Here is a 7,018-nt window from a genome sequence, read left to right on the forward strand (position 1 = left end):
ATGTGGAGCATCTTTTCATATGTCTGTTGGCCATCTGAATTTCTTCTTTGGAGAACTGTCTCTTCATATCCTCTGCCCATTTGTTAATCAGGTTATTGGCTTTTTGGGTGTTGAGGCCTGTAAGTTCTTTATGTATTTTGGATGTTAACCCCTTGTCAGGTATGTCATTTACAAATATATTCTCCCATACTGTAGGATGCCTTTTTGTTCTGTTGATGGTGTCCTTTGCCGTACAGAAGCTTTTTAGTTTGATGTAGTCCCATGAGTTCATTTGTGCTTTTGTTTCCCTTTCTCGAGGAGATGCGTTCAGGAAGAAGTTGCTCATGCTTATATTCAGGAGATGTTTGCCTATGTTATCTTCTAAGAGTTTTATGGTTTCATGACTTACTTTAAAGTCTTTAATCCATTTCGAGTTTACTTTTGTGTATGGAGTTAAACAATAATCCAGTTTCATTCTCTTGCATGTAGCTGTCCAGTTTTACCAACACCAGCTTTCGAAGAGGCTGTCATTTCCCCATTGTATGTCCATGGCTCCTTTATCATATATTAATTGACCATATATGGTTGGGTTTATATCAGGGCTCTCTAGTCTGTTCCATTGGTGTATGGGTCTGTTCTTGTGCCGGTACTAAATTGTCTTGATTACTGTGGCTTTGAAGTAGAGCTTGGAGTTGGAGAGCATAATCCCCGCAGCTTTATTCTTCCTTGTCAGAATTGCGTTGGCTATTCGAGGTCTTTTGTGTTTCCATATGAATTTTAGAATGATTTTCTCTAGTTTGTTGAAGAATGTTGTTTGGTATTTTGATAGGCATTGCACTGAATCTATAGATTGCTTTAGGCAGGGTGGCCATTTTGACAGTATAAATTCTTCCTATCCATGAGCATGGCATGTGTTTCCATTTATTGGTATTTTCTTTAATTTCTCTTAAGAGTGTCTTGTAGTTTTCAGAGTATAGGTCTTTCACTTCTTTAGTTAGGTTTATTCCTAGGAATTTTGTTTTTTTATGCAATTGTGAGTAGAATTGTTTTCCTGATTTCTCTTTCTGTTTTTTCATTTTTAGTGTATAGGAATGCCACAGATTTCTGTGTATTAATTTTGTATCCTGCAACTTTGCTGAATTCAGATATTAGATCTAGTAGTTTTGGAGTGGATTCTTGAGAGTATTTTATGTACAATATCATGTCATGTGCACACAGGGACAGTTTAACTTCATCCTTGCCAAACTGGATGCATTTTATTTCTTTGTGTTGTCTTATTACCGTGGCTAGGACCTCCAGTACTATGTTGAATAGAAGTGGGGAGAGTGGGCATCCTTGTCTTGTTCCTGATCTTAAAAGAAAAGCTTTCAGCTTCTCGCTGTTAAGTATAATGTTGGCTGTAGGTTTGTCATGTATGGCCTTTATTATGTTAAGGTACTTGCCCTCTATTCCCATTTTGTTGAAGTTTGTCAAATCCTTTTTCAGCATCTATGCAGATGATCATGTGATTTTTGTCCTTCTTTTTGTTGATGTGGTGGATGATGTTGATGGATTTTCGAATGTTGTCCCATCCTTGCATCCCTGGAATAAATCCTACTTGATCATGATGGATGATCTTTTTGATGTATTTTTGTATTCGGTTTGCTAATATTTTGTTGAGTATTTTTGCATCTATGTTCATCAGGGATATTGGTCTGTAATTTTCTTTTTTTGTGGTGTCTTTGCCTGATTTTGGTATTAGAGTGATGCTGGCCTCATAGAATGAGTTTGGAAGTATTCCCTCTTCTTCTACTCTTTGGAAAACTTTAAGGAGGATGGGTATTAGGTCTTAACTAAGTGTTTGATAAAATTCAGCAGTGAAGCCATCTGGTCCAGGCATTTTGTTCTTTGGTAGTTGTTTGATTACCCGTTCAGTTCGTTGCTGTTAATTGGTCTCTTCAGATTTTCTGTTTCTTCCTTGGTCAGCCTTGGAAGGTTGTATTTTTCTAGAAAGTTGTCCATTTCTTCTAAGTTATCCAGTTTGTTAGCATATAATTTTTCATAGGATTCTCTAATAATTCTTTGTATTTCTGTGGTGTCTGTAGTGATTTTTCCTTTCTCGTTTCTGATTCTGTGTATGTGTGTAAACTCTTTTCTTCTTGATAAGTCTGGCTAGGCATTTATCTAATTTGTTTATTTTCTCGAAGAACCATCTGTTGCTTTCATTGATTCTTTCTATTGTTTTATTCTTCTCAATTTTATTTATTTCTGCTATAATGTTTATTATGTCCCTCCTTCTACTGACTTGGGCCTCATTTGTTCTTCTTTTTCTAGTTTCATTAATTGTGAGTTTAAACTGCTTATATGGAATTGTTCTTCTTTCCTGAGGTAGGCCTGTGTTGCAATATACTTTCCTCTTAGCACGGCCTTGGGCTGCATCCCACAGATTTTGCAGTGTTGAATTATTGTTGTCATTTTTCTCATATATTGCTTGAGCTCTGTTTTTATTTGGTCATTCATCCATTGGTTATTTAGGAGCATGTTGTGAAGCCTCCATGTGTTTGTGGGATTTTTCATTTTCTTTGCATAATTTATTTTTAGTTTCATACCTTTGTGGTCTGAGAAACTGGTTGGTACAATTTCAATCTTTTTGAATTTACTGAGGCTATTTATGTGTCCTAGTATATGATCTATTCTTGAAAAATGTTCCATGTGCACTTGAGAAGAATGTGTATTCTGCTGCTTTACCATGTAGAGTTCTGTAGATGTCTGTTAGCCCCATCTGTTCTAATGTGTTGTTCAGTGCCTCTGTCTCCTTGCTTATTTTCTGTCTGGTTGATCTGTCCTTCAGATTGAGTGGAGTGTTGAAGTCTCCTAGAATGAATGCATTGCCTTCTATTTCCCCCTTTAATTGAGTTAGTATTTGTTTCACATATGTAGGTGGTCCTGTGTTGGGAGCATAGATATTTATAATGATTTATCTTCTTGTTGGATTGACCACTTTATCATTATGTAATGTCCTTCTTTGTCTCTTGTGACTTTCTTTGTTTTGAAGTCTATTTTGTCTCATACAAGTACTGAAACTCCTGATTTTTTCTCCCTATTAGTTGCATGAAATATCTTTTTCCATCCCTTCACTTTTAGTCTGTGTATGTCTTTGGGTTTAAAGTGAGTCTCTTGTAGGCAGCATATAGATGGGTCTTGTTTTTTTATCCATTCAGTGACTCTATATCTTGTGATTGGTGCATTCAGTCCATTTACTTTTACGGTGATTGTTAATAGGTATGTACTTGTTGCCATTGCAGACTTTAGATTCGTTGTTACCAAAGCTTCAAGGTTAACTTCCTTTCTATCTAAGAGTCTAACTTAACTCACTCAATATGCTATTAGAAGCACAATCTAAAGGCTCTTTTCTTTTTCTCCTCCTTTTTCTTCCTCTTCCATTCTTTATGTATTAGGTATCATATTCTGTACTCTTTGTCTATCCCTTGATTGACTTGGGGGATAGTTAATTTAATTTTGCATTTGCTTAGTAATAGCTGTTGTACTTTCTTTACTGTGGTTTTATTACCTCTCGTGACAGCTATTAAACTTTAGGAACACTTCTATCTATAGCAGTCCTCCAAAATACACTGTAGAGATGGTTTGTGGGAGGTAAATTCTCTCAGCTTTTGCTTATCTGGAAATTGTTTAATCCCTCCTTCAAATTTAAATGATAATCTTGCCAGATAAAGTATTCTTGGTTCAAGGCCCTTCTGCTTCATGGCATTAAATGCATCATGCCACTCCCTTCTGGCCTGTAAGGTTTCTGCTGAGAAGTCTGATGTTAGCCTGATGGGCTTTCCTTTGTATGTGATCTTATTTCTGTCTCTGGCTGCTTTTAGTAGTCTGTCCTTATCCTTGATCTTTGCCATTTTAATTACTATATGTCTTGGTGTTGTCTTCCTTGGGTCCCTTGTGTTGGGAGATCTGTGGATCTCCATGGCCTGAGAGACTATCTCCTTCCCCAGATTGGGGAAGTTTTCAGCAATTACCTCCTCAAAGACATTTTCTATCCCTTTTTCTCTCTCTTCTTCTGGTACCCCTTTAATGTGAATATTGTTCCATTTGTATTGGTCACACAGTTCTCTCAATATTCTTTCATTTTTAGAGATCCTTTTTTCTCTCTGTGCCTCAATTTATTTATATTCCTCTTCTCTAGTTTCTATTTCATTTATTGTCTCCTTCACCTTATCTAATCTGCTTTTAATACCCTCCATTGTGCCCTTCAACAATTGAGTCTCTGACCAGATTTCATTCCTGAGTTCTTGAATCTTTCCTTACCTCCATCAGCATGTTAATGATTTTTTTAAAACTCCCTTTCAGGAACAGTCATGAGGTCCATGTCATCTTTCTCAGGAGTTATATTAATTTTACTTTGAACCAGGTTCCTTTGGCATTTCACATCTGTATATGGCGCCCTCTAGTGTCCAGAAGCTCCATTCCCTGGAGCTGCTCAGCCCCTGAAGCAATTTCAGGGGTCACAGGGGAGTGGGATTGGTGCCCGGGGGATGAAAGAGTTGTTTCCTGCTTCCCAGCTGCTATGCCTGTCTCTGCTGCCTGAACCAGTGGGCCAAGCACACAGGTATAAGCCTGCCTCTATGCTTTGTGTTTGTAGTTGCTGTAGAGAGATGTTCCCTCTGGCTGGCCTAATGCCAGGGTAGGGTTTGCCAGTTTGCGAGCCAGGTGGGGCTGGCCAGGAGAAAGTTGCAGTAGGCTGCGTATCATGGAGGGGGTCCTTGGAGCTGTGTAGCCAGCCAGGGAACTGGAGCACCTGGAAATTGTGACAGCTCCCAATCTGCTGGGCAGAGTACACCCAGACAATTTTGTGTATCTGTCCTTTCTCCTGACCAGTAAGCTCTGTGAAACCTTTGCCCCTTTAGCAGCTCTCCTGCTAAGGGCTTCCTTGTTAGGAAGTCTCTCAGACTGCCTGCCTTTCTTTTGTCCCAGAGCAGTTGGATATGGATCCCTGCTTTCCACAAGAGGCTAGAATCTCAGTCTCTCCAGGAATTCTGCCTGTCTTAGCTTTCCAATCCCCTGATCACAAGAGTACCATGCAAGCACCATGAAATGTAGGTTTTTGCTCCCAGAGCAGATCTCCGGAGTTAAGTATTCAGCAGTCCCAGGCCTGCACTCCCTCCCTGCTCCTTTTTTCTTCCTCCTGCTGGTGAGCTGCAGTGGGGGAAGGGCTTGGGTCCCGCCGGGCCACAGCTCTGGTACCTTACCCTGTTCTGTGAGGTCTGTTCTTTTCTTCAGGTGTATGCAGTCTGGGGCAGTCGTCTTTCCTGTTGCTCTTTCAGGAGTAGTTGTATTAATTATATTTTCGTATTACATGTGGTTTTAGGAGGAAGCCTCTGTCTCACCTCTCACATGCCGCCATCTTTAATCTCTTAGTACTTCTTAAGTCAAATCAGGTCGCTAGCAGCACCAAACACCAAGCAGTTCTGTCTTTGTTGGGACTGCCTTTTCCATTTCCAGCTATGTCTCCAAAAGCACTTACTTTTTCTCCTCTTTAGTCAGATTTCCCCACGTGCGAACTCTTGTACTGGCCCTTGAGGAGGAGCATCCTTTCATCTCGTCAGCCAGCTCCACCTTTGTGTGCTTCCTGCTGCTGTGGTATGAATTCATTACTTCTTTATTTGGATTTATTTTATTGTTCTCTTTCTAGCTTCTCGAACTGAAAGCTAATTTAGTTTCCTTATTTTTAGTCATTACCACTTCCTAATGAATGCGGTCATCACTGCGAGAACCTAGTTGCAGAGTCCTTTGGGCTTTAGTGGGTGCTGTGCTTGTTTGTTTTTGAGTGCAAGATTTCCTTCATGACCCCAGACTGCATCTAAGTGTGCTTTTATCTGTGGTATTAATTTCTAGGTAGAAATACTTTTAAAGCTTAGCTTTTGTCTTGCTAAATGTCATTGTTTTCCATGAACAGGCTGTAAATTATATGTGCACATGTATCTGTAGACATGTGTGTGAACAGACTGCAGATTGTCTGCCTTTGGAATTTCTTGACATTTTCCTTTTGGTCTCTAGACAGCTTTTTGTGGCTATTCCACGTGTGATAGAAAATAATCTAACTCGTGATTTTGAACAATACAAAATGTATACAAGAGAATCAAGCTTTTTAATTGTTTTCTTCGCTCATTTTTTGACTTCTTGACCTATCAGTTTAAATTAGAACAAAGGAGCCCTCAGGCTGTGGGTGTGCAGCCACTGAGGGGGCACATGTCCAGGGGAGGATGGGCTGGCCATTCGGTGTCACTGCTGGACAAATGAGGCCAGGTCTGTCCAGAGAACACCGCCTCCAGCTGTCCCCTGGAGTCCCACAAACCCGGCAGAGAGGATGCTGGTTCCGTGGAGGCCTCACCCCTCCCCATGTAATCCCACTAGCCCAGGCTCATTACCCCACTAACCCCATGCTAGCTGAGTGCCAGGCAGGCAGGGAGTGCAGGAATCATTGCTAGTTCTGTGGTTCCACCAGACAAGGGTTAAATCCACACACCCCATGACGCCGGGTTACACAGATGCCCAGTGAAGAACAGGCGCCCCTCCCCTGCTCCCAGAGTAGTCCTTGCCCCAGCCCAGCCACCTCCACTCCCAGCTCCCAGAATAGCCTGTGGCCAGGCTGGCCTGCGGTAAACAGCCCTACAGCCTCCCTGGCGGGTCTTGGATGAGTAACCAAGGGGTGTGGGTGCCAGGACCTGAGCTGGTGGGTCAGTGCCTCCCAGCCTACCTCCTGGGCCTTCCTGGAAAGTTCCCAGACATTTGGGCAGGAAATGCAGAAGAAGCCCCAGCTCCCAGGACAGCCTCCCTCCTTCCCACCCTGTGCCCCCAAACACAGATGACCATAGTGAGGTCCTTCTGCACTGCCCTCACATCCCCCAGCAGTGTGGTGCATGTGGGTCTCATTCATCTTCCACAAAGTCTGCTCTGCTCCGTCTCTGCCTCTGTGGGTGCCTATAAACAAGAAAGATGACCAGTGGCTCCCTGGCACACACAGGGGAGGCTATGGGCACAAGGC

Source organism: Manis javanica, chromosome 10 (genome assembly GCF_040802235.1).
Source record: "Manis javanica isolate MJ-LG chromosome 10, MJ_LKY, whole genome shotgun sequence".
In the NCBI taxonomy this organism is placed as follows: Eukaryota; Metazoa; Chordata; class Mammalia; order Pholidota; family Manidae; genus Manis; species Manis javanica.